Below are 27,384 nucleotides of genomic sequence, written 5' to 3'. Positions count from 1 at the left end.
CTGTGGGTCATGCCTAGTAAGAGCCCCTAGCAAAGAGCTCCTTGCTCTGATTATTTCAATGATATCCTGGAAATCACTCATATCATTTCACAGAGATATTTCTTATTCATTTTTTACAACTGTACAATATTTCAACCCTTCTTTTAGGTTTGACCATTTAGGTAGTTTCCAGTATTTTGTAATTACCAATAACGTGCAATGCATGACCTTCTGCATAGGTATTTTTGTGTTGTTGGAGGTATAATTTCAGGGCAGATTGTTAGAAGAGGAACCAGGTCTGCTTGGGAACATGCCTGACTTTGGTCTTGGAGCAGAAAAGGTTTGAAATAATCTGAATATCTTGTGACAGAAACTTAGAAAGTGCTCTAAAGTGAGGGAGGCGTGTCAAGAAGACCCAGGAGCAAGCTTGAATGAATTCTCACTGGCCAAATGTGGAACAATTTGAGCATCAAATTAATAAGAGTCCAAGGGGAAATGTGACTGTAGTTTTGTTTGATATTGACGAATTTCCCTTCCTAGAAGACCTGTTGTTCTGTGGTCCCATTTGGCAACGTGTGGAGTGCCTGGTTCTCCACTCTTTGACAACAGACGGTAACGTCAAGATTTTGAATTTTTGCCAATCTGATGATGAGAAATGATATCTCAGTATAGTTTTCATTTGCATTTCTCTTACTACGAATGAGTTTGATCACCTTTTCGTTTGTCCAAGGGCCATTTTTACGTAGTTTTTGTTAATTGTCTGTTCAAGTCTGTTTCCCATTTTTCTGTAGAATTGTGGTCTTTGTTTTCTTAATTTTTTAATGTTCTTATTGTATAGCAGGGATATTAGTCATTTATCTGTCATATATGTTGCAAATATTTTCTTCAAATTTGTCATATGTCTTTTGACTTTGCTTATTTTTTTTTATTACTCAAAAGAAAATACTTAAAAACTGTTCATATAGTCAATTTACCAATCTTTTCTTTCTTTCTTTCTTTTTTTGTATCTGGATTTTCTGTTACAATTAAAACACCTTCCCCTACTATCAGGTTGTAGAGAAATTTACTGGTGTTTTTTTCTAACACTTATATCATTGTATTTACTACATTGGGGTTGCTGAGTCACTGGGACTTAAAAATGGATTTCTTTTTTCTCTATTGCATTTAATTTGTTTGGTTACATTTCTCTTCCGTTTTGCTTTCTAACATCTTGCATTCTTGGTGACATTCTTTCTTTCCATTTTATCCTGACATTTCTTTTGTTTTTCCGGAGGAAGATTTGCACTAACATCTGTGCCAATCTTCCTTCATTTTGTATGTGGGTTGCCACCACAGCATGGCTGATGAGCCGTGTAGGTCCGCACCTGTGATCCAAACCCGTTGACCCAGGCTGCCAAAGCAGAGCACGTGGAACTCAACCACTAGGCCATGGGGCTGGCCCCTATCCTAGCATTTTTTAAGTTTCCTTTATGGGTTGGGGATGAAGCCTCGTTTACACAAGAGCTTCAAATGTTTACCTTCCCCATTTTGCTGTTTAAGATCTAGAGCAGTGCCATCAGTACAAACTAATAGAAATATAATGTGAGTCACATATGTATTTTTAAATTTTCTTCTAGCCACATTAAAAAAGTCAAAAGAATCAGATGAAATTAATTTTAATAAATTGAATTTAACCCGACATATCCAAAGATGACCATTTAATATAAAATATTTTAGTATATTAGTATCCTAAATGGTAATCTTTTTAAAAAATTAGTAAAAATATTTTATGAAATTGTTTACTTTTTTTCATATTAAATTTTCAAAATCTGTTGTGTATTTTACACTCACAGCCACCTCAATTTGAACTAGCCACATTCAAGTGCCCAGTAGTCACATGTAGCCAATTGCTGCCATACTGGATGGCACAGATCTAGATAATCCTGCTTATCCTTGTGCAAGATGCTATAGATCAGAGCAATATATCTAGCGTTAAGAATTTGGGAGACTTGATCCAGAATGAAGATTTTAAATGGTAAATTTTCAGAAATCTCTGGATGAGGTCTGCGAGGACACAATTCTCCAAATAGAAGGCAAAGATCATATATTTAGGTTACCTTTCTTGTGTTTCTTGTAAGTGTTCTTAAGAGTCTTGCAATGCGGTTAGCAGCATGCACAACCAGAAGATAATTGTGACAGTTGTTTATGTGTGAGCAGAGGCGTTATTACATGCATGATGGTGGAAAGCTTACTTCTTTTGTCTTGGTGTGTTGGCAACACCATTGGTCAAGTATCAAGATTCCACAAACCTAATTGGTTTTGTTACCCTTATGACTTCAGGGAGGTCATGGCCACTAGAGAGGAATCACAACGTTGGGAAAAGCAAGAGTCAAGTTTAAAGCAATCCCTAAGTTTTTAGAGAGATGACTCGGTACCATTTTCCACTGTGACCAATTGTGGGTCAATTTTAGAACATCTACCCCGTCAAAAACAGTGACTGGTCATTCTTAAATGAAATAAGATTCTAGAATCAAGATTTTTTGCTGGCATTGAGCAATGTTTGTTCCATGACCACTCTATCACACAGGACACACTTGGAAAAGGGACCATGGATTATAAAACTGTGGCAATACAGGATATGGCAAATCAGTGGGTAGAAGAAACGTTGTAAAGACTTGCTTATAGAAAACTCTAAAGGAAGTTCTAAGGCTCACAGAGCATCCTTAATCGTGCATCCATAATCTTTTGAGAATTGATAAAAGCTAACGACCCTGAAAAAGCTGTAAATAAGTGCATATACACAATATTTGCTGACAATTTCGGGGCTGACTGAAGCCCTAAGTGTTTAGGAACCCCAGGATGGAAGGTTGGGGGTGGAAGTGGGAGTGGGCAGGAGCTGATCCAATATTTATCTTACTTAGAGCCAAATGTAGTTACTTTGTAACCTATTGGGCTAAGAGTTAGAGACAGAGACAGCAAACTTCTATAGCCAGAAAGAAACAGCAGTCTTTATTTGTGGCATTTAAGGAACTGAAGGTCAATATCTTGAGGCTCTGAGCCACACCTACCTATTAAGTGCCCCTAGTGCCCAATACTCTGAAGAGAGGCTGTAAAAGAAGAGAAATAAATACTTATCCTTAAGGAAGAAAACAGAGAATATGATAACATAGTCTATAATCAAATGAGAACTACTATAGTGTAGATTTACAGACACCAACCAGATTGCAACATCATTTTTAAATACTAAGGGAGTATATATTACATGGAATATATTAATAGGGCTTACATGGTCTTACTTCTGATTTTCCATAAATAAATTCATAATCAGGGATCATAAATTTACCATGACATTTTGCCAGAGGGACCACAGTTTAAACTTACTGGCCTAGTTCCTTCCTGCTTTTGCAAAAAAGTTGATTTATGGTCAGGAATGAGCAGTTGCAGACAAGCAGTCAAGCAGTCAAGTTTCTGAGGCCGTTTCACAAAGGATGCTATGTCTTTGGGCTAAGATATTCCGGGAATAAAAGCCTATTGACTTTGGCTGACCCCTGTGAAACAATCTCACTGCTGACTGCAGCATACACTCTGCAGAACATCTCAAGTCAGTGCTTGTGCCGCAAAGAAAGGCGTTTTGTTTCGTTTTCTGACAGCTATAGATCCCAGAGAGTTGGTCTCCCGGGTCATTCATGCTGAGTACAGAGTCAAAGTATTTTCTATTTCCTCCTGGAACTTTAAATAAAAATAAAAACAGTGTTTGTATGTGGGACCCTGCCACAGAATTACAGGTTAAAGTCCCAGACAACCCAGACTCCAGCTGAAGTAGCCTGGCTTTGTGTTTTCAAACAATGGCTGTTTCCCAGTGGGGACGTGAGGCACACAACATTTTGTCAGAGCACAGACTCTAAAAAAACTATTTGTGTAGAGAAGACGTTGTTTGGTAACATGAGGAATCAGCCAGAACAAATAGAGTCACGAGATAGAGTTCAATCCAAACTCCACCACCGCGTGGCTGGGAGGCCTTGGGCAAGTCTTCAGTTCTTTCGCGCTCAGATTTCGTGTGAGGGTGAGTGGGTAAATGGACGTAAAGGTGCTTTGAACAGTGACTAACACAAAGTAAATATTAACCGAATTAGAGTGTAAATTAGAAATAAAAGACAATATAACAGGACCATCGTTGTTTAGAGCTGTCTGGGAGTGATATGATGGAAATAACCCACTGAGGGTTTTTCCAGAAGGTGTGCTTCTCAGCCTCGTGCTTCTTCTTCCAGAGAAGCCACATTTGCCAGGGTAGCAGCAGCAGAAATAAGCCACAGTCACACTGGAGCTGGAAGTGTTAGGGTTCCATGGCAGAGCTGCACATGGGGGCTGACATTGAGGGTCAGGCTGGGAAAGACACTAAAGCAACCGGCTGGGGCTTGGGCAGGAATAAGGAGAGGGTCCAAGAAGAGTGATGCAGAAGCCAGAAGCCAAGTGATCTATTCTTTGAGTTCCTATCCCAAATGGACAATGATCTGAGACCTGAGTGACTTGGGGCAAGACTCTGGGTAAGATTCTCCTGCTGTGACACTAAAAATTTTACATGTCTTGAGTGATGTTTGTGATTATTTTTATTGTATTTTTTTTTGATGAGGAAGAGTGTCTCTGTGCTAACATATGTGCCAGTCTTCCTCTATTTTGTATGTGTGGTGCCGCCACAGCATGGCTTGACAAGTGGTGTGTAGGTCCACACCCGGGATCCAAACCCGTGAACCCTGGGCCCCCAAAGTGGAGTGCGTGAACTTAACTGCTAAGTCACCGGGCCGGCCCCCATTTGTGATTATTTTTAGTGAAAGTGCATATATTTGCTTCTGCAGGATGTGATGGAAGGAGGCAGGTGTGATTAGAGAGCCCCAGTATTCCTTACTGCCCTGCGTCACTGCATTACTGCACTGCATCACTGCATCACTGTACTGCACCACTGCGTTCCTGCACTGCGTCACTGCATCACTGCATTACTACACTGCATTCCTCTGGGAGGACATGATGCCCTCCTGCCAGGTGCCCAGCTGCTTCTGCAAGAAAGCCTGGGTTAGAGAGATTTTAGTGATATTGGGAGGAACAGACACTATTATATTAGTTGCAGCCTTTTTTCTTTTCTCTTTTACTTCTTCTTTTTTCTTCCTGCTCAGATAAATTCATATTTTTAGATAAAACATTAACAGGTAAAATGATAATCCCTGAAAATGCTCTACTTCTTAAACAGAGACTCTAAATATTTTTGTACCATGTTAATAGCTTTTCTTGAGCACTTACTCTATATCAGGCACTGCATTAAGCTCATTATTTACATTAACTATGTCATTTAATCCACATAGAACCCTATTGTTATATGCTGTTATCATGGTGATTTCTATAGATGTGGGAATGGAGGATGAAATGTGACACAGTGCCTGAGAGGCAGAGCTGGGATGTGAAGCTCCGGCTGCCTCTAAGGCTCCCGTTGCTTACAGCCACTCTAACCCACTTCATTCCAGCCAGCTGCTCCCTCTGGTCGCCCACATCAGCAAACCAACCAACTGGAGGAAAACCATTTTCAAGCTAATTAACTAAAGCCCTGCCCAGTAGCAGGCGGCAGATTGCAGTAACCACCTTGCTTCCCCATCACTTTTAATCTCACTCCCTAGATGCCTCACGCACCCTTGTCTCTCTCTTGTTTTCTCTTCTATTTCACACGCCTTCAGTATACAAGTCCTGGCCGTGCTCTCTTGCCCATGCATTGCTTCTGGGCTTTTTTTTCAGCTCTCCTTCCACGATGCTACCTCTTCAGGCTCTCAGTCTGATTCTCTCACTTGTGTGCTGGTCTGGCCCCCCATGGGCGTTATCCTGTTTGCTCTTTGTGAGTTGCTGAAGTCTACTTGACACCCGCCCCCCTCCAGAACTTGATCTCCTTTCTTCAAGCAAGGACCAGGCCCTTCAACTTGTCCCTAAGAATAAACCTCGTATCTATTTCCCTTTTCTGACAGTGATGGCATCTTTTTCAGAGAAGCTAAGGTTTCTCATGCACCACTGATATTATTTCACAGTCAGGAAGTTTAGGGGTGGTTACAGAGTCCACTAATTAGGCCGTGTATAACCCTTGAACATAACACAGAGGGAGTGTATGTCTTGCATTTTTACTTTTTAGAGGCATTCACGATGGGTTCTTTGTTCTCTCACTCAATATTTTGTATGGTCTTGGACATGTTGCTTGCCTTCTCTAAGCCTGTTTCCTTGATGTAAAATGGCAGAAAAAAATCCTACCAAAAAGGGTCTTGTGAAGAGGAAATAATGTATATAAAGCACTTAGCATGACGTCTCACATACTGTAAGTCATCAGCAAACAGTAACTGCCGTCACCACTATTATTATATTATAGACTTCTGGCTTTATCTAAGTTTCTTATAAGGGACAGATTCCCAGTCCCAGCAACCTCAATCCATTACAAATGCATAATGAAGACAGGTCCTATATATGACCCTTTTCAGGAAATGGTGAGTGTTAACCTGAATTTCAACTTTCAGTATAAACCACAATGCACAAGTCATTTGGACTGTGACACTGAGGAAGGTAAGAAAAATAAAGTCTATGTAAACTTTCCATCTTATGTCAGAAGCTTTCCACATAAGTAATAAAATTTAATTTTCGTTTATTGTGTGGGTTTATATGAGTGGGAGATGAATGTTTTCAAAATTCTATCATCTCAATTGCTTTATGAAGAGTATTTTCAAAAAATAAATCTTCAAAGATCCTAGACTAGCATATAGTCTAAGTTAAAAATTTAAGAAGAGGGAGGGAAAGACATTGAAAGTGGACCATGGTGATTTAAAGTCAAACTTGTTCCACTTTACGAGTGTTTTTTCCAACAAAGCTTACCTTTTAAATAAAGGAAATAAACTTAGGGAAAGAACATTAAGAGGTGATTCTTAAGATAGACACCTCATATATGGATGTAGATAGACAGACAGATCAATATAGATATCCTATAAGATAGAACCCTATAATAACATCCTGAGTGTATTAGAAGCTGTTCCATTTGATGTATTAGGATTACATTTGACTCTGTAATGCTTATTTCATCCTTTTCCTGACTTTGAAGAGTCTAATTCTTCTCTATCCTATTACTGCAGGAAATGCAAAGTGTAATGAAAATAAAAGAGGCTAAAGACTCTGTTTTTAATGCTAGTAAAACACTAATTTGATGTATGCCTGTGTACATGTTACTTAAACTCTGTTTATTTTATTTTACTTTTTTTTTTGGTGAGGAAGATTGGACCTGAGCTAACATCTGTGCCCATCTTCCTCTATTTTATATGTGGGATGCTGCCATAGCATGGCTTGAAGAGTGATATGTAGGTCCATGCCCAGGATCTGAGGCAGTTGAAGCAGAGTGTGTGAACTTAACCACTACACCAACTGGCTGGCCCCAACTTTGTTTATTTTTTGAGTGGGAGCCCTAATACCTACACGGCTCTTCTTTGCAGAGTTAGCGGTAACTGATCATTTGTGAAAACTCTTTGTAAATTGAATCGCTTTCACAACTATATGTTTTACCTTCTTTAATTAGTCTTTTTTTTTTTTTCTTTCTTTCCTTTCTCTCCTTTCCTATCCCAGGCATGTTGCACTTCTTATCCTCATGGTTTCAGTCATGCTTTCTCTTTTTCTGGAATGCCTTTCAATCCTGTCCATTTATCCAAATCTCTTTCTTCTTTCAAGACCTAGTTCAAATCCTAGCCCTACAATAATGTGATTATCTCCCCAACTCAAAACTCCTATAGCATTTAATATCTGAACCACACAACTGCATCTTTTGAAGAGCCCACGCTTGCCATTCGCTCTAAAATTCTTGCTCGATTAACCCTATATTAGGCTGATCAAGCATTGTGCATCCCATTGGTGATTATGTGGTGAACTTGCAATGATATTTTGCAGGTATGAGTACAATGTTTAATCTGTCCAACCAGATTATCATCTACTCAAGGGAGTGACTGTGTCTTGTATCTTTATAGCAGTGCGTACTCCGGCTCCTTCCGGTTTACTTTTCTTTGGCAGGCAGACAGACTTCAAGACTGGGTGGGTTATTTCCCCCCTAAGTTAATAAAGTATGACAGAGTTTCAATTGACTTGATGTTTGTGGATTTTCCTTTTGTTATTTATGGTCCAATTGTCTGTGTTGACAGTCCAGTCTCTGAGAAGCACTGGTTGAGATATCTAACACACCCTTGAGGAATGGCTAAAACAAGTGAGGTAATGCATAAAACATGCCAGAATGATAAGAGCTCACTACTGTGCCAGGGCATGATTACAAGTGCATGCTGTGTATGTATTAGCTCTGAGTAAAATGGAGCTTAATATAAATGGACTCACACAGCTAGGAGGTGGCAGAGTAAGGACTTGAATGTAGGCATTTGACTGTAGAATCTGGACTTTTAATCACTATGCATTTGATATAACTGTGCTTCTAACTTTGAGAGCATTAGAAATGATACTTTCTATTCCCCGCGGCAGAGTATATAAATCCCCCCTAAACAAAACAAAACACAAATATTTACATAAAACATTGATATTTAAGGAAGACAGAGGATCTTTCTTTGCTCATTTCAAGTAAAAGTAAAAATACAAAACTCCTTAACTGGAGGGGCCATGCGGGCACCATGGGAGATTTTGCCTTGCTTCCGCCTGGCAGCAACATAAGCCACTTTGGCTGAAGTCGTTCTATTTACCCCATAAAGAATGACAACTTTGCAAGGCACACTTCACTCTTTGCCTTAGCTCTGGTGTTCTCTGAGGCCAGGCAAGTGTTGAAGAGCTAATTCTGATTCTGTCAGAAAGAGCCCTGTTCTCACCACTGTAAAAGTGTGATCTTCCCAAAGCTTGCTTGTGAAAGTTCAAAGCTTTAAGCTAGATCTTGAGTCAAGTTTAAAAACTGTGTCCTTACTTGGTGTGCTCACCAAAGATGCCTTGTGGCTTGGGAACTGGCTTCATAAAATCTTCCAACCGCTGACTTTAACCTAACAAGCAAGTTTCACTTTTGCAAATTCCTTAACAATTTTGGAAAAAAAAAAAAAGCCAAACACTGACCAGATGTTTTGGGGAAGACAAGGAGACAAGGATGAACCACTGGCCATGCCCACTCTGAGCTCTGCACAATGGGGCAGCCCTCGTTAGAACTGTTAGAAGTTAGTTAGACTTGATCTTTAAAAAGTTGCTAGCAAACAAACATTTGAAATAAATGTCTAAAGTGTGTCCCTCTATCTCCAATTACAGGTTTTTCTTTCCTTTTTACTATTTTTCTCCCTAGCTTCTCCACTCTGTTCCTTCTCATGGCACCCAATGTACAGCTAAGAATCTTCCACTGGGCTTCACGTTCTAGGTACAAAAAAACCTCTCTGCCCTCCCCTCTGTTTGCCTAAAAATGGGACATACATTTACAAAGATGTTCGTCCTCTCCTCCCTTCCAGGAAGGACAAAGTTAATCCCCACGATTTTAGACTCTCACCAACCTGGAGAAGTCACCAGAGGAATCGTTATAACATTACTTTACTGACTAGCTTTTATTTCCTCCCTTGAAAACCTAAAACTGCTTTCCTTTGTCTTGTCATTTCTCCACAAATTTATTGTTTTTTGTTGAATATGCTATATAAACTGGAATTCTAAGCCACCTCAGGGAGTTACTCATTTTTCCTTGGGTATCTCCCATGTATACATGAGGTATTCATGTTAATAAACTTTTGTTTGTTTTTCTGTTGTTAATCTGTCTTTTATTAAAAGCATCTCAGCTAAGAACTCAGAAGGGTAGAGGGAAAATTATTTTTCCTCCCCTACACATCTAGGCAGTACGCGGTTGCATATACTATCTGGTGCTTATGGGAGAGGTGTAGGCTGGAGAAATATCTATGTGAGTCATTGGAATATAGTTGGAAGTTCAAGTCCAGGAGGCCAATTTAAATACAGAGAACAGAGCCTAGATTGACCCTGGGTCACTCCAGCATCTAGAAGTCAAGAGGAGGAAGGGCCTTCACGGAGCATGAGAAGAAAGCAGCCAGAGACGCAGTTTCTAAGAGTTGAATAAGAGGAGGGAAGGAAACTAAGCACTGGAGAGAATGATGGTTAAATCTCACAGTAGGCTTAAAGCTTTCAATGATGACAATCTAACGGCATGATAACCATAGCTTAATATTGCACAGTCACTAACATGACAATACCTGTCGTGTGAAGGGCCCCTTGTCTCATAGTGGATGTTTTGACAGCCATCAAGTCACACCAAAGAGGCAACGGCTTCTCCACATTCTACAGCAGTTGCTCTAGTTCATATACAGACTGCAGCTTCCTGGTGTGATCAGTGAAATCTAGGCTCTCCATTGCCTTACCTGGGATTCTTCAGTAAGGAAGTGGGGGAGAAGAGAGGGAAGAAACAAATATTTATTGAGGGCCGACCACTTGCCAGGCACTATGCTATGTATTTATGTATTTTGTCTCATTTTTACCCTTTTAACAATCCCATGAGAGAGGTATTACTAACCTATTTCTATAGATTAGGAACTCTGTGCTCAGAGAAGTTAAGAAAATCCTCCAAGGTTAAAAACTTATCAGTGGCAGAGCTGGCATTAATATCCATCGCTCTGACTCTTGGCCCAGTTTTGTTTCCAGCACATCATGTTATCTTTTTAATGTACTTATCTCATAAGACCCGTTTTCTAGTATTTTTTCCTTGACGTAAGAGAGAGAAAAATCTTTCATTTATTAGCAATGTGGTGTGGAGTTTTGTTTTCCCATCCACATCATACCTCAGGAGGCATTTACTTCCCTGGAATAGGGCCTTTGGGACTGGGATAATTCAGTAAGTGAGTTATATAAAAACATGCCTAGATTAGGGCCGGCCCTGTGGCATAGCGGTTAAGTGCGTGTGCTCCGATGCTGGCGGCCCGGGTTCGGATCCTGGGCGAGCACCACTGCACCACTTGTCGGGCCATGCTGTGGTGGTGTCCCACATAAAGTGGAGGAACATCAGCACGGATGTTAGCTCACGGCCAGTCTTCCTCAGCAAAAGAGGAGGATTGGCATGGATGTTAGCCCAGGGCTGATCTCCCTCACACACACAAAAATATGCCTAGATTAGAGTAAGCTTGAGTCTCAATTTAATTATTGAAGAACTGTGATACATTGAAGAACTGTGGAGCTGTCAATATAAAATACACTCTTTCCCACTTCAATGCTATTCCTCGCCTCTCACCACAACATTTTGACAGGAGTAGGTGTATTTTAAAGTAACCAACCTAAAATTTTAACAAAACCACAGTGTTCTAAGGGAAATTGTTAATTTGAAAACTGAAGTTCATCTTGAAAAACTCTGAAAGATACTTCATAATAATTTCTCATGAAACAAAAATTGGAAGCCTCTTAAGGGAACTATGAAATGAGATTTCCTTTTGCAACAAGCGGAGTGCCAAATGGTATCAGATTATGTTGCACTGCACTCGATGCTAGAGAAATAATAATATCTCCAGTCATAATAAGAATGTGGAGACTCATGAGCATGTTAATTAAATTCATTTATGTAACCCTTTGAAATTCAGTAAGGCTAGAATGGAGGCAAGAAATCATTTAAGAAAGTTGTTCCAATTTAGAAATCATCTAAGTATGCACAGGATGATTGTTTCAGCAAAGCCTGGTCATGAGAATCCTAGAGGGGAGAAATGAAGGGAAGGAGATGAATCAGAAGCTGAACTTGGATAAGGTAGTATATTTGGCTTCAAGATGGCAGGGACCATATCTGATTCGTTCACTAACTTATGTTCCTGGCACACTACAGGAATTCAACAAAAGGCAGCTCTTTTGAATAAATACATGAATATGTCTGAAAATAATTCCAATGCAGAGAAAATAATTCTTTTTAAACCAATAGAGGCATTTTCACACTCAATAAATGATAAAACTAGAGTTCCAAGTGCTTTTTTATGTGGCTCAGCTGTTTGGGAAACTCCAATGAATGGGGTCACCAAATTGTTTGTCTAGTTTAGTGCTTTGCTTAGGGCTTGTCTCTGGTGAATATGAGGATAAGGTAGGAAAGACTGGAAAAAGAACAAAAGAACAAGGAGACAGAGAGGAATTCCCAAGTTCTGAAAGCAAATAGGGCAAAAGGCCTAAGGAACATAGATCACATGACCCCACCTTTTACTCTGCAACCAAAACATACTTTATCAGAGATATTAATCTACTAAAATTGTATCTATAAATATTACAGAATAAAGTAAAAATTTATTGAATATTAAAGATTTTAATACTTTTCTACATTTAAAAATTATTTCCAGTCCAGTTAAAGATCCCTTCTTAAGATTTTCAAAAATCACCTACCAAAATTAAATGGGATGTAGAGGTAGAAAAAATTTCCCATCTTCTCTTCTAGGTTCCTTGGCTGGTCTAGTAATTAAATTGACATGAGACATTAACAAAAGAAAAACAAATTTAATTTTGTGTGTACAAGAGCCCCATAAAAATATGAGACTCAAAGAAGTGAGCAAAAGCAGGAAAACCTTTTAAACAAAGAAACAATAAATTTGTGACGAATTGACAAGACAAAGGGGTTTGGGCTTGGGATAATAAATTAGCAAGTAGTAACAGGGTTTGTTTATACAGCCTTCTTGGCCCTGAATTCCCTGTTTCTGGTGATAAGGATGTCTTCTACCCTCCTAGTACAGGAAGAGTACCTTTCACGTGGGAGATTTATTTCCTGCTTTCAGAGTCAAAGAAGGGTCAGAGTGTCCTTCCTGAATTGGCTCTTTCTGAAGCAACTTCAATTCAAAATTATTAATATGCCGAAGTGGCATATTTTGGGATGGTATATTCTTCTCTCCTTCAGGAAATGATTCCGAATTTATACTTAACTGCCTCTTATTTGTTCGCCCCATTCTTCAAAGATCCGGGCATGAATAATGGCTTAAGTAGGAAACAACAGAAATGATGCGATTAAGCATTTCAGCGTTAAATTATTCTTTAGAACAAGATCACTTAATTTAATTTCACATTTTTCCCTAATGACTAGGTGTTAGCAGTTGCCATCTCACTGTTTTAATGTCACTAATTTCATTTTTCATCACTGGCTTAAAAAATACTGGGAGATAATATTTAAAAATTGATAACTATTCGTCTACTGTCTTTATTGTTGAAAATCATGCACTAAATATGTATTGAGTCACCATTTGCATTGATGCAGCAGATAAATGTTAAGGTTTGCTTTTGTTGGAGGAGGTAATCAAGAGGACATGACAGCTGGTTGATCCATGAGCTGGACCTGGGCAATCAGAGGCTCTTCACCCTCTCCCCTGTTGTTGGAATGTATGTGCTGCCCACTGTTCCTGCAGTGGGAGCTGTTCCAAGGATGTAGCCTTGAGAGTAAGCTGTGGTTGAGAACATCTGGACAGTATATGGGACTGAACCCAGTTAAGGCCTCTATATAAACTTTTAAGATTCTGGCGGGCAGGTGCAGACACCTACTCATCTTGCAGCTGCCCAAGACAAGCCTCATACGTCAATTCTCTTGCTTATTAAACCTGCCACCTACCAATCTGAGAGGTCTGCCACCTTCTTTGGTCTCTCCTTGCCCTCTGTGTATGGGGGCCAGTTTTTGAACCAACAGCTTTATGCACAACAATGAAGAAAGTTGTTTTTGATGGTGTTACACCTTCCGTGTTGGTTTTCTACTTCTCCTCTGAACACCCTTTTGGGGCCCCTGACTTCTCAAGATCTGCTTTCCTGAGTTCCATTTCTATACATCTTTTTCTTTCCCAGCTAACAACAATCCTAGAAGAGTTATTAAGTAGAATTAGTAGAAATGGTTTACCCATCTGGAAAAATTGCATTTTAGCAAGGTTCTTTCAAAACCCAAGCAAAATAACTGAATGGTGTTACTTCAGGGACTGTGTGAGCTGCTCTCTTCTCTGTTACTCTTTAAAATTCTGTCACAGTATGAACGAAACCTGTATTCTATGGGCTCCCTTTAGCAGTGGAAAAGATGGACCAGCGTTGTTTCTATAAAAAATAATGAAGTTTCCTGATGGACAAGTATAGAATTGGAGGAGATATTTTTGAGCATGAAGGCTTACCCAGAACTTCTCAGGAAGCTTTTTGGCAAAGAAATCCATAAAGAAGGATGTGAAAGTGAGTGAATAAATCTATACTTTGATTTTAAAACTCACTTTACACACTGGTGACAAAACATGACAGACTGGGGTCCTGCAAGAAAATTCATCAACAGTATCAACTTGCCCTCCTTTAACCAACATGCCACATTGTTGGTCTGCTCTGAGAAGGGAAAATACTGGAATTGATAATACTTTGAAGCCAAATATTTTAAGTTAGTGTGTTTCAGGAAAAGAAATATCAATTTCTGGCCAAGATTTGACTCTCTGATAATGCAATGAGAATCAAGACTTTCATTACCTTCAGAGTGACTCTCTGAAACACTAAGAGCCAATTATTTTCCGGGATTCCCTCAAATATCACTAGGGAGGGTGCGCCTTACTCCTTTACATGTGGTCTCTAGATGGACTCAACCTTGACCAATTTTTCAAGACCTACTCTTCAATTTCTCTTTCTAGTGCCTATTCCACGGAGCTGAACCTCAACACACATGCCACCAGGGACCCCAGATAGCCAGCTAGCTTTCCTGGACTTGATACAACAGGTAAAGTGTTCCTAAAAGGGAAGATGTTAGTCAAAGGGTACAAACTTTCAGTTAGATGAATAAGTTCTGGGGATCTAATATACGACCATGGTGATTATAATTAATAATACTGTATCATGTACTCGAAAGTTGCTAAGAGAGTAGATCTTACATGTTCTCACCACACACACAAAAAAGATAATTATGTGAGGTGATGGAGGTGTTAGCTAACACTAAGATGTTAATTGTTTTGCAATATATAAGTGTATGAAATCAACACCTTGTACACCTTAAACTTATACAAGGTTGTATGTTAATATATCTCAATGCAGCTGTAAAAAAAGTAAAGTGTTCCTAAAAGATTCTATTGGTCAAATACATTTCTATTTCTCAATAATATGCTATATTTCATAAATTTTAAGGCAGATATTCTTACATTTTTTAAATTTGTATCCTTTCTGAAATTGTTTTTTTTGGTAACAAACTGGCATCTGAGATTTGATGGAATATGGTATCTCATTTTATAAATGTTACTTATGTTATATTTATTTTTGGGTTTACGATGTTGATCTTAAACTCTTAACTTCATTTTTCGAATGCAAAATTCTGTTACTTGTTTCAGTTCCTAAACCTGACTGCATACTTGTTGTCTCCTATTAATAAACATGAAATTTGTTAATTTTTTTAACCATCTGCTTAAAAACGACCTTAACTTTATTGTCTGTATGTTTTTGGTATCCATGGAGGATGTGAATTGGGTGCTAGAGGCTCTTAATCACGTTACTCCAGTCTCAGTTCCAAAATATAGAAATTCCTTGATTAAATATCCAATGATGGTTAGAGGTGGATGTGCAGACCTGAAAAAAGTTTAGGGATTTGGTATCGTGGAGATATGTACTGTATGGCATAGGTTATATGCACAAAGTTAAGATAATCCTATATATGCCAGGACTGTTCCATTAATAAATGTAAGTATAGATATAGACATATCTAGATATATCTAAGATCTCCTGATTAACGAGTGCATTTCTAGGTACTATTTTTAGCAAAACAGTTAATGTTCTAAATAGAGTCATTCTTAAAGCAGGGAAGAACAGGCTGCATTGAAAAGTCTCACGTTTTATTGAGTGATTTATCCTTGTCAAAGTGCTGTCACACTCATTAGTTCATTTTACCCTCACCTATTACACTGAGAGACGTATTAGCATGCCCCACGTCCTAGAGGAGCAAAGTGCCACGTAGGAGATGCTAAGCGCTTTGCCTGAGGTCATCAGCCAGTCGGGTGAGCCCTGCACTATCAGTACTTGGCCTTGTGGCCTGACTCCCAGGAATGACACTGCTCCGATGCCCACATATTCTTGTCTCGCACAGGGCTCATTGAGTTCACAAAAGTGACCAAAGAGGACATCAGCTTAAATAGGCACAGACATCTTTCCTTTAAAAAAAACTCCCACTAATTTATTTAGTCAGTACCCTAGATACCAATGGATGGTGCTGTAATACTTCAGACCACCAGTGTGTGTAGATATAAAGTCACTGTTCAGTATGGAGGAAATACGTGTATTCAAGACTGGCTTAGATGTCCTATCTTTGCATTGGGCCCTTTCCTCGTCCTTCAAATTGAAAGTGAGTTGCCTTTAAAAATTGAATATATGCTCTCAAGTGTGTCTCTCACCACCCCTCTTGGGGCCAGCACTATGGCTGGTAGCCGCACTGTGAAAAAGGAGGAAATAGAAAGGGACTCTAATGTAGTTATGATTGTTGCCCAAACTGGAAAACTCTTCTTGGTTCTTGAACAGTTTAGTATTACCATAAAGACAAACGGTTCTGGTTTTCTTGTTGGAAAAAAAAGAAGATAAAATAAAGCAAACTAATATTTATTGTGGAGGATTGTTTAAATTTGGAGGATTCAGCAGTTTTGACTTTATGAGTCATCTGTTTAAAGCATCAATTTTAGTGAAATGGGGCAGAAAAAACCTTGTGCTATTTACTTTATTTACTTAATCATGTTGAAGTAGTGTGACCTATTGTGTATTAGTTATGCAAGTGACCCTTTATTGATAGCCCTCCCTTTTTACTAGTAAAATAGTGCTTAAAAATTATAGCATGCTTGTGTAAAGGAGTCTCTTTTCACACATGCCTCATGTGCTCAGCTTAGCAACATCTAATGAGTGGCAGTGGCTGAGGACAGTCAATACCAGTGAATTACTCAGCCGTCACTCATTTCATGGAGTCTCTCAGTTGGCTTTGAGTGCTTTGCCCATGCTACTACGTGCTCTGTTCCTGTCATCAGGGAGACGTACCTTGGGAAGGGAACTCACATTTTTTGAGTTAGCAGGTGAATTTCAGAAGTTATGTGATCTCAGGCTGCTCATCAGATCATAGGATATTAAAGTACTTCACAGTCTCAAAATCAGGGATGCATGAATAAAATAAGCTATAGGTCTTAGAATTTCTGACAACATCAGTCACTAAATCTACTGTCTCTGTAGATTCTCTGCCTTTAATCATATTTTATCTCTCTCAACATTGTCTGTAATTGTTTCAAAAATATAATGTTAAAATATCACATTCTTTACATTCTTTAGTCCTGATTTGCAAACAGGTATTTTGTTTGCTTGCTATAAATAGAATGCACAGGTCTCAGTGGAATCCCAAAAGGATTTAGATACAAAACAGTTTTAAATTTTAACCAAGAAATTAATAAAATATTAACAATAAATAATAATAAATTAATAAAACATTAATTTAATAACAATATACTAATTCTCCTTTCTTTTTTTAAATTGTATGATTTATTTATGTGGACTTTTTTATACCAGCCAGGACAATCAGATGCTAGTCAAAGGATTATAAATAACTACCTGGGTAAAAAGAAGTAACTAGGGAGAGTAAGGGCATAGATGGTAGGGAAAAGAGAAACCATATAATAATCAAATTTAAAAATTATAGCTTTATATGGAAGATTCTACCACACTCTAATATTGGAGTTGAAAATCAGGGCTTCTCAGTCTTTTTATTTCTACGCACTAATAAAAGACATGCAAATGATGAGATTATATGCACAATGAGCATGAACAGCTTACATTAATATCAAGGGCTAGTGTCTACCCTCAATTAACATGTGTAATTCCCTCAGGGGGTAATGTGCCAATCCTTGCCCTCAGATAATCAGGTCAATTTTGTAAATGAATATCTAAGGTTAACATTAGAACCCTTTTTAAACTTTAATTGGAAAGGTATAATATGTAAAAATGAAAAAAGAATTAAGGGAGATATTAAAAAAATCGAAAGATTCAGCTTTTGCTAAAAGAATTTTGATTGTAGAGCTATTGAATTAATTACATTTACAAGATTATATGCTAACATATCAAGTTGAAATGCTAAACTGTAAATTCATGGAGATAGAATAATTATCTTCACTGATCCTCCCTAAAGCACCATTACCAAAATATCACAGCATTGTCAATATCTTGAAAAGATATTGTTATACTGTAGTGATTAGGAAGTGGAAACAGAATGAGGCCAGGTGCAAGGTTTAAATTTAAATATGAAATCAACCTCAATTGCTCATATTGATATGAAACACTCTGTAAGATATATTTGCCCTTGAAAAAATAATTTATGTACATCTCTGGGATTGAAAAATTCTACATCTCTCTCAAATATGCCTGAGTTTGAAATACTCTTTGAATATCTGAGTTTTCTGGTATAAATTATTCATAGTGAGATTAATAATTTATTATGTCTATAAATATTACTCATTCTAGATTAAGAAAGATTTTATTCTATCAGAATATTGCTTACATTTGAAGGGTTGAAAGATGACTATCAGTGATATGTTATCTTCGAATTAGAACATCCACATAAAAATTCTGTCTTCCAATTATTTTGTCTACATGGCAACACCAAATAACAAATTATTAAGAAACCATTAGATAATGACTGATGCTTAAATTTTTGTCTTGGCATTATTTATCTTTAAATAGATATTTTTTTGTTAGCTAAATTTTCATTATATTCATTCTATATGTGTGTCGTTTTGTTATAGATGTCACAAACATCTATAACATTTGCTTATTCTAATTTTCACTTTCTATGGGAATAATCACATCATTAAATGATCTTCATGCCTGTGATTGGTACAAGGGTGTTGAGTGAGTGGTATTGGGGTAGCCCTTTCTTATTCCCATCACATAAATCTAATCTTCTGGAATTGAGAAGAACACTAGTGCAGTCCATCAGTCATGATCTAATCCATTCATTAGACATTACGTCCTGGGAGAACCTTTGTTCAGTTCCTGTTTATGATCCTAATTCTCTTCACACAAGTGATTCCCCCTACCCTTTATTTTGGGCAGAAAACAAATGGCGTTAGCAAACTGTTACTGTTGTCAATTGTTCTTAAATAATTCACACTAAGCTCTGTTTGTAGCTTTTACAGAAAAATGAGTACATTTATTAGAACAAAGGGAACATAAAATGCTTGCTTGCTGTTTGGAATTCTGAACACTGACTAATTTCTATATTAGTGCAGGTGTGCTAAATGTAGTAACAAACAATTCACATATCTCAGAGGTTTAACAATGAAAAATAATAAAATGTTTTCTCAAGTTTCAGTCCAGTGTAAATGGGTTGGAGAGCGGGGAAGCTCTGCTCCATGCAGTTTTCAGGAGGGTCCCTTCTATCTTGTGATGCCTCTGTCTTTATCACATAGCCTCCACAGTTGCTGCAGATGAAGAAGAGGGTAGAGAATAGAGGATTTTAGTGAACTGGGCCTGGACAAGCACACATCTATCCCTTCTGCTCACATGCCACTAGCTAGAATGTGGATACATGGTGATCCCATTTGCAAGGAAAGTTGAAAATGTAGTATAACTGTATGACTATGCACTGAAGAAGAAAAGGAAATATGGTTGTTAATCATTTAACCAGGTGCTGCCATCATCTGCCCTTCTAATCATCTAACATCTCTTTCGTTCTTTTTCCCACACATAGAACAATCAACATCTCCTTAAGGAAACAAACTAGACTGTCATCCAGTCTCTTCAACCCCATCAAAGCCTATGTGTTGCAGAGATCTCTCCATCAGATACAGATGTGGCTCTGTGATGTGTGGTGCAAAAGCAAAAAAATTAAGATGTCGGTGTCCCCACCCCCACACCCCACAGCCCCTCAGTAGTGGATGTAGCAGGTATAGGATAATTTCGATAAAAACTCTCATTCCAAAGAAGTTCTGGTCCCCGGTACTGCTGGAGTCCTGTTACCCTGTGAGGCAGGTCTTATCAATGCGAGCATTGTTCTGCTTGGACACGGGTTCAATTCTTTGGGAAAAACTACCTTGTTTTCTTTATTTCTTTTTTTGTTTTTGTTATTGTTGTTGTTTTTATTTGTTTGTCTTGCTATGGCTCCTGCCTCTGCCGTCTGAGGGGTGGGGTGAGGTTTGTATCTTGTTTATTGTCATCTGGCCCCGTGTGAAGCAGGCATTGGCGAGTATCCCCTCTTAGGGACTGTATAGGCTTAGGAGCTTATATCCCATTTGTGGAAGATTGGAGCCCAAGAGTTGTTTTAACTCTTTAATAGTCTTAAGATTATTTTTTTTGGTCCGAGCTTCTGGTTTCCTTTAAAAAATAATTCTCTGAGAATACTTAGAAGGCTTCTTATAGATTTTGCTTCCAGTCAGTGACTCATTCTCATTAAGCACAGCTTATATTCTTTCCTAGACCCAGCTCTCTAATTGGCTGCCCTCCCTCCCTCACTGCCTCCCTCTCTTCCTTCCTTCCTCTCTCTGCCTTTCTCTTTCTTCCTCCCTCTTTCCCTCCCCCTTCTCTCCATTTTGTTGTCTATTTTCTTGCCCTCAAACTTCTTTCTCTAAACATAATGGTGGCTACCTCAAGGTGATTAGGCCTGAACAGGAGGTCCACACCCTTAATTTAATCTTTGCTTGAGTCATTTAATTCAAAAGTCATTTAATTACTGGGTCTTTGTCTCCAAAAGTCTTTTAAAATCTCATCTCTTACTATTTGAACCTCAGAAGCAGTTGGCTGTTCCAACACTTTCACTGTCCAAATTCTGGACTTATTCTCTTTTATTTCTGTGTGTAAATTGTCTAATTCTTTCCTGAACTTATCTTTTTCTCATAATACTTACCCAAACACAGCCAAAAGTAGAGTAGGAAATATAGCATGTGACCTCTCTCCCAAGTTACCATGGATGATAGTTTACTAAATATTTGACAGTGCATAACACTGATCACCATTGTTCTAGCCTCTGACATTGATTTCTTTACTGCTCACCACCTGCTGCCTGCTACCCAACCACTAAGTCAGTACCACATATTGATGTTGTTAAGGCAGCACCCTCCTTCAAGTAAGGCAAAACATTTCGGCATGGGATCTCTCCATGGCCAATTATTTTTGTCCCAGGAGAAACAATAAAAGGGCTCTCCAACACCTTCCTACTTTGAAGCAGTTGCCCAAGCATGGGCAAAACTCCTTCCTGTGGCCCTAAAAGTGGGATTTTCAGAAATGCATGGGTTTCTGAAAACAAAAAAAGACAAGCTCTCTAGCTGAAATCTTTGTAGTACAATCTGACTTTATTTTAAACATTATCTAAGGTATAGAATACAGAGGCAGAAGAAAAATTATTTTGACTAATCTCATTCTTTTGGCACTTGAAATTTCCTTCTCATTACTTATTTTAAAGGAAACAAATTAAGTCTGGCTCAGAGAAGGGAATTGTACCTTAGTGTGTCAAGTCTTAAAGCACATAGATATGAAAAAAGAAAGGAAGGAAGAAAGGAAACAAAGTATTAATTTCTTTTCTTAACCTGGTTCCATTTCTTGAACAAGTTGAGATTGAACTATTTCAATTTACTAGAAGATTAAATGTTCTTAGAAGAAAAAGAATAGCCATCATAACTTAAAAATTGGCAGAACATTTAGTTAGAGCAGAATGCAGGATGGAGTCATTGGACAGTGCTCACAAATGGTCCAATTTCAGTCTTCACAGGGATCATTCCATCTAGTGGGCACAACATGAAGATTAAGAGGATTTATTAACAGATCTCAATTCAGGTGAGCTGTCAACAGGAGTGAGTCAAAGATGAGGCTATTGAGTGTCCCAACATGGAGATGGAACATGGCAAGGGAAAAATCTCAGAATTCCAGGCAGGTAGTGTCAGAATTGTTATCGAACCAGGTTCGTTTTTGCCCCCTGCCCAGAAAGCCAAACACCCAGACAACAAGATTGCAGCAGAGAGATGGTTTAATCACAAGGCAGCCAAGTGAAGAAAATGGGAGAAGTCTCAAGTCTGCCTCCCTGATAATGGAGACCCAGGGATATTTATGGGGTAGGGGGCAAGGTGGTCTGAAATGTGGAGATAGGTGATTGGAGGTGAGGAGAGATGAGGTAACTGATGATCTGAGAAAGCGTAGTCAGACTTCATGCCTCTTTATAGGACTCATGTTCACAAAATGGTGGCGTTGCCATGACCTGAGGGTGGAATTTTTAGCTTTTTGACATCAAAAGGTCACTTATCTGACATCTGCACGGGCCCAGTTAATGGGTTGTGGTCTCAACTGGCCTGAAGTGGACAAGGGGCTCTAATTACTGAAAAATAGCTCAAACACCCATTACCATGGTGACACAGGCTCCAGGGAGATGTTATCTATAGGAACCTAGTAGGAGTCAGATAGCATCTTGCCCAAACAGCACAGTGGGTGGGTAAACAACTAAAAGCTATAGCCAGTAATTGCAAAAGGAAAAAAACTTGAGTTCCTAGCTAGTTAATCATCAATGGCTAACTGTTTGCTGGTTTCAAGATATTCTGGCAAGAATTCTGGTGCAAGTTTATGGACCCTGCAAAGAAGACGCGATATGTAAGAACATCAGTAAATGATTCCAAAGGTCAAAAATTAGGGGTCATCCTTGACTTAACTCTTTCTCACACTCTACAAACCATTAGTCACAGACTATCCATCCTACTCCTGAACTTCATTTCTTTCAAATATGTTGAATTTTCATTATCACTGTTGTACATGATAGCCATTTAATGGTTTTCTTTGCGTTTGTTTTGCTGACATCTAAATTATTCTTCAACATATACAGTAAAATTTTAAAGATTTAAATCTCATTATGTGTCTTATAAAGTTAGAACTCTATCAAGTTAGAATCCTATTCTTATGTTCCTTGGATCTATAATTCTAAGTCATTAATATGGCTGTCCTTTGCTTTCCTCCTTAGCTTACCTGCCCCACTTTGCCCCTTGCATTCTTTGTCCCATTGAGATTAGACATCTGTCATTTCCTTAGAAGTGCCTTTCTTCTCCTGTACCCCATCCCCCTAGAGACTTCACACTTGCTTTTGCCTCTGCTTGGAACAATTTTTATTCATTTTCTCCTTCCTTCTTTTATTTTTCGTAACACTTACCATACTAGTTTAACATAAGGAAAATATCCTATTTGTCCTTCTTGATTGATTCCTCCCAGAATTCTTCATAGTGCCTGGCACATAGAAGTATTTTATTTTAAATTGTTAAATACTTTTGATTTTGGCTGAGTGAAATAAATGAATGATGGAGTTACTGAGAACTATGCAGGATTGATGGGGTTACTGAGAACTATGTAGGATTACAATCCTACCTTACATCACAGAATTGAGATGGATTGTTTATACTATCTGGAAATGTGTTCACTAGGGGAACTTTAATTGAGTAGACATGGAAAACATAATTATTAGGGGAAAGAAACATGTTCTTTCGCATAACTAAACGAAGACTACTTTAAAGTAGACTTCCTTGGTAGCTCCATTAATTCATTCAGATACTTACTCTGCCGATTAATATTAGGTCAGAACTGTGAAGGGTTTGAGATTTTACCTTTCTCTCAAGCTAACTAGTTAGCTTGACGCAGTTTTATACTCATTTACTAACAGAAAATATGAAACTGCTGGATCAGAGACAAAAACAGCTTATTACTCATGGCAAAAGCAGCAACCAGAGCAATATCTTATATCAGTTCCCTGAGCTCCAATCCCTATGGGGTGATGCGATGAGGACCGAATGACATCTGCTCATATAGTAGGGGACATTGCAGAAGAGGAACCTTTAGTTCAGAAGATTCTGAACTTACATGGAACTGCTGGTGACCTGCTTAGCCTTCCCTCCAGAGAGAGAAAGATCTTACTTTTGCTCTAGAATGTAAGCAAGTCTTCTCTAGACACAAGATAGGAGGATTTTACCATCCTGGAATGTCTTCCAAAAGGGAGATGTTTTCTATTTGTATTCTAGTGGTCAAGAAATAAATCTATCCTCAAACACAGAGGGAGACAGTATCTCTAGCTTCCAAGGTTGTCATTTTGCTCAAAGGATTTGGACTGTGTAGAAATGTGAGCTATTAGCCGAGAATTATTTCCCAATAATGAACATTACCCCAAATAATACTTTGTTGAATATTACTGAAGTTAAAGAGTTACTGCTCTTTTCTGTAGCACCCATCTTTTGTCCAAGGCTGATGACCAGTCAACTGTGAAGTAAGCAGAGTTCTACTCTGGTCAATTTTTTCTTCCCTTTGAGATTCTTTTGTTTTACTATTCACCTCAAGGTAGGTTATCTGTGGACTCAGGAAGCCTAAAGCTCTGCTTTGTCAAGAACCAAACATATGTTGCCTTCTCGAAAAGTTCCTTTGGTTTCTGAACTTCCTGTCTCTTCTGTACATTATACTTTTTATGTCTATGTGACTAGATTCCTCAGAGCATGGTATTTTAGTCTGATAAACTAATAGAAGCCAAAATGTCAATTAGTGTTAGTTCAAAATCCTCCTTCCTGTACCACCTATTTTATCCAGGGTGTTGCAGTAAATGAATTCAAAATCACAACTACATGGAGATTTCAGGCTTCTAGAGTCTGGGTGGAGAGATAATTTGAGAATGATACCACAGAAAAAATAAGCAAATTCAATATCATTCAATTAGGACACTCTTTCATAAACTTTTTTTGAATGTATACCCCATTGATTAAAGAAATATTTGGGTGTGAACCCTTAACATATGTATTTTTGAAAGTCTTAACACCTATTACCCTACCTATGTATTACATGAATTATAAAACCTCAAAAATGAAATTAAAAGGGATGCAAGATAGAAGTAATTATAAATAGAAGTTTTAATTTGTTTTTCACGTTCCACAATAGATCATCTTGCACATGCCACTTTAGAAGTCACTGACATAGTGTTAGATAGTGTATTAGTCAGGGTTGTCTAGAGAAGTAGACATATATATATAGAGAGAGAGAGACAGAGAGAGAGAGACAGAGAGAGAGAGAGAGAGATGATTTATTATAAGGAATTGGCTTACACAACTATGGAGGCTAGCAAGTCCCAGGATCTTTAGGGTGAGTTAGCAAGCTGGAGACCCAGGAGAGCTGATGGTGTAAGTTCCAGTCTGAAAGCTGGCAGGCTCGAGACACATGAAGAGTCAATGTTTCAGTTGGAGTCCTAAGAGAGGAAATAGCTGATGTCTCGGTTCAAATGACATTAGGTAGAAAGAAGTCTCTTTTCCTTGGGGGAGATCAGACATTTTGTCCTATTCAGGCCTTCCACTGATTGGATGATGATGCCCACCCACTTTGGGAAGGGCCATCTGCTTTACTCAGTCTACTGATTTAAATGTTACTCTCATCCAATCATCTTCACAGAAACACCTAGAATAATGTTTGACCAGATATCTGAGCACTCTGTGGCCCAGTCATGTTGACACATAAAATTAACCATCATGGATAAACTTTTTAACTTTTTATTATGGAAAATTTAAAACATATAAAATATACAGCATAATAGTATTAGGACAACTATACTCCCATTTTCAGCCTCAACAATTGTCAAGTCATAGCCAATTCATTTCATGTATAATTCTGTGCCATTTTCCAGTCATTATTTTGAAGCCAATTACAGATGTCACATCATTTTATTTAAAGAAGCTGAATAATTACCTCAAGAATTATTTTTGTTCTTTCTCTCTCTCTCCTTTTCTCTTGGTAAACACTGATTCTGAATTCCTTATTCAGCATTTGAAAATGGCTCAACAGGAAAAGATACAGCCCATCAAAAAGCCAGTGAAGGAAACTTGATGAAAAAATAGATTGCCTTCTAAATATAATGCATGAAGACAAAGGAAGTATAGGCTAAGGTTAAAAAAAAAGTGTGAGTGACAAAGAAAAAAGCTGGAATATCAATGCAGTTGATTGAAATAAGGAATTAATGAATTCCAGAAAATTAAAATTATATGAGAGAATTAAATTTGCTTTATCCAAGCATGCTTGTTAAGCATATATGTTAAATATATTTTAAAACTCAACAATTGAAACGGGAAAATAAAATCTGATGCCTAGAATACATGTAAAGACCCAGAAAAAATTTTGATATTCTACAGAGGAAAATGATAAGGAGATGAATCTATGAAATACATGACTAATAATAGAGAGGGCTCAAAATAGAGATCCAAAGTAGAGGTAAACGGTGTTTCTGAGGAAAAATTCAGATTAATTCATTCAAATGAAGTAATAATCAAAGACATAATTGAAGAAAACTTTCTGGAATTAAAAAGTTACCGGAATATGTTAGCTAAATGACTCATCTTGTTGTATGCAATAAAGAACCAATGAAAAAATCCATAATTAGAGACATTCAAGCAACAGTTTCATCACAAGTATAAGAAACAAAAAGATACAAAGAAAAGCAAGTTACCTACCTATGGTAAAATCAGGTTGTCATCCAAGTTTTCCTTTTTAACATTAGATACCAGAAGAAAATGGAATAGTGTTCATAGAGTTTAGAGGGAAGAAAGTTTGACACACAAGAATTGGTTAACAACAATAAATTGTAAAAATTAACTCAAGATGTAGAAAGACGGCACTAATTGCTAAAGGAAAAAAAATTAAATCGATTTAAAAAAAGTTGTGGCACCAGATGGTTTTATCAAAATTTCTTTTTCAAACTTTCAAGATAATAATTTCCATGTTACGTAAACTATTTCAGAGAGTAGGAAAAGAAATATTTTCAATTCTTTTTATTAAGCTAATATAATTCTTATTTTAAAATCTGGTAAAACTATCACTCATGAATGGTATTGAAAACTGTTATTAATATATGTGTGGACAACTTAAATAAGACTAACAAATAGAATCTTATAGTACAAAGAATGATCCACTGTGACTATGTAAACTGAAGATAACATAATAACAGAGTAATGTGTTAGTTTGCTAGGGCTGCCATAACAAAGTACCACAGGGCTTAAACAACAGAAATTGATTTTCTCACAATTCCAGAGGCTAGAAGTCCAAGATCAAGGTGTTAGCAGGGTTCATGTTTTTTCTGGGACCTTTCTCCTTGGCTGCTTTCTTCCTGTGTCTTCACATGGTCTTCCCTCTATGTGTCTGTGTCCTAATCTCCTCTTCATATAAGGACACAAGTCATATTGGATTAGGGCCCACAATAATGAACTCCTTTAACCTTAGTTACCTCATCATAGACTTTGTCTCCAAATACAGTCACATTCTGAGATCTATGCGTTAGGACTTCAACATATGAACTTTTTTTGATAGGGAGACACAGTTTAGCCCATAGTAATTAATAATAAATGTTTGCTTAATATTTTGGTTTTGAATCCCTTGATGTGTACTATTTAATAAGAGTATAATTCACATTCAAATGGAAGGGCTAAAATCTCCACTTGGTGGACCTATTTCCTGGAT

At 37.9% G+C, this 27,384-nt stretch overlaps 1 long non-coding RNA gene across 1 annotated transcript in view; it reads left to right on the top strand.

Moving 5' to 3' along the window:
- The window catches only part of LOC147916770 (uncharacterized), a 255,324-nt gene that overhangs the window by 88,705 nt on the left and 139,235 nt on the right, over positions 1-27,384 (top strand). Inside the window, exon 2 of the long non-coding RNA XR_015552559.1 lies at positions 14,571-14,656. This is a non-coding gene — a long non-coding RNA (uncharacterized LOC147916770). The remainder of the gene's footprint in view (positions 1-14,570; positions 14,657-27,384) is intronic.

This window comes from Ceratotherium simum, chromosome 6, assembly GCF_057802395.1.
Source record: "Ceratotherium simum simum isolate JZ-2026a chromosome 6, ASM5780239v1, whole genome shotgun sequence".
NCBI lineage: Eukaryota > Metazoa > Chordata > Mammalia > Perissodactyla > Rhinocerotidae > Ceratotherium > Ceratotherium simum.
Note: the sequence above shows the minus strand (reverse complement) of the source record. Positions and strands in the feature narration are given on the sequence as shown.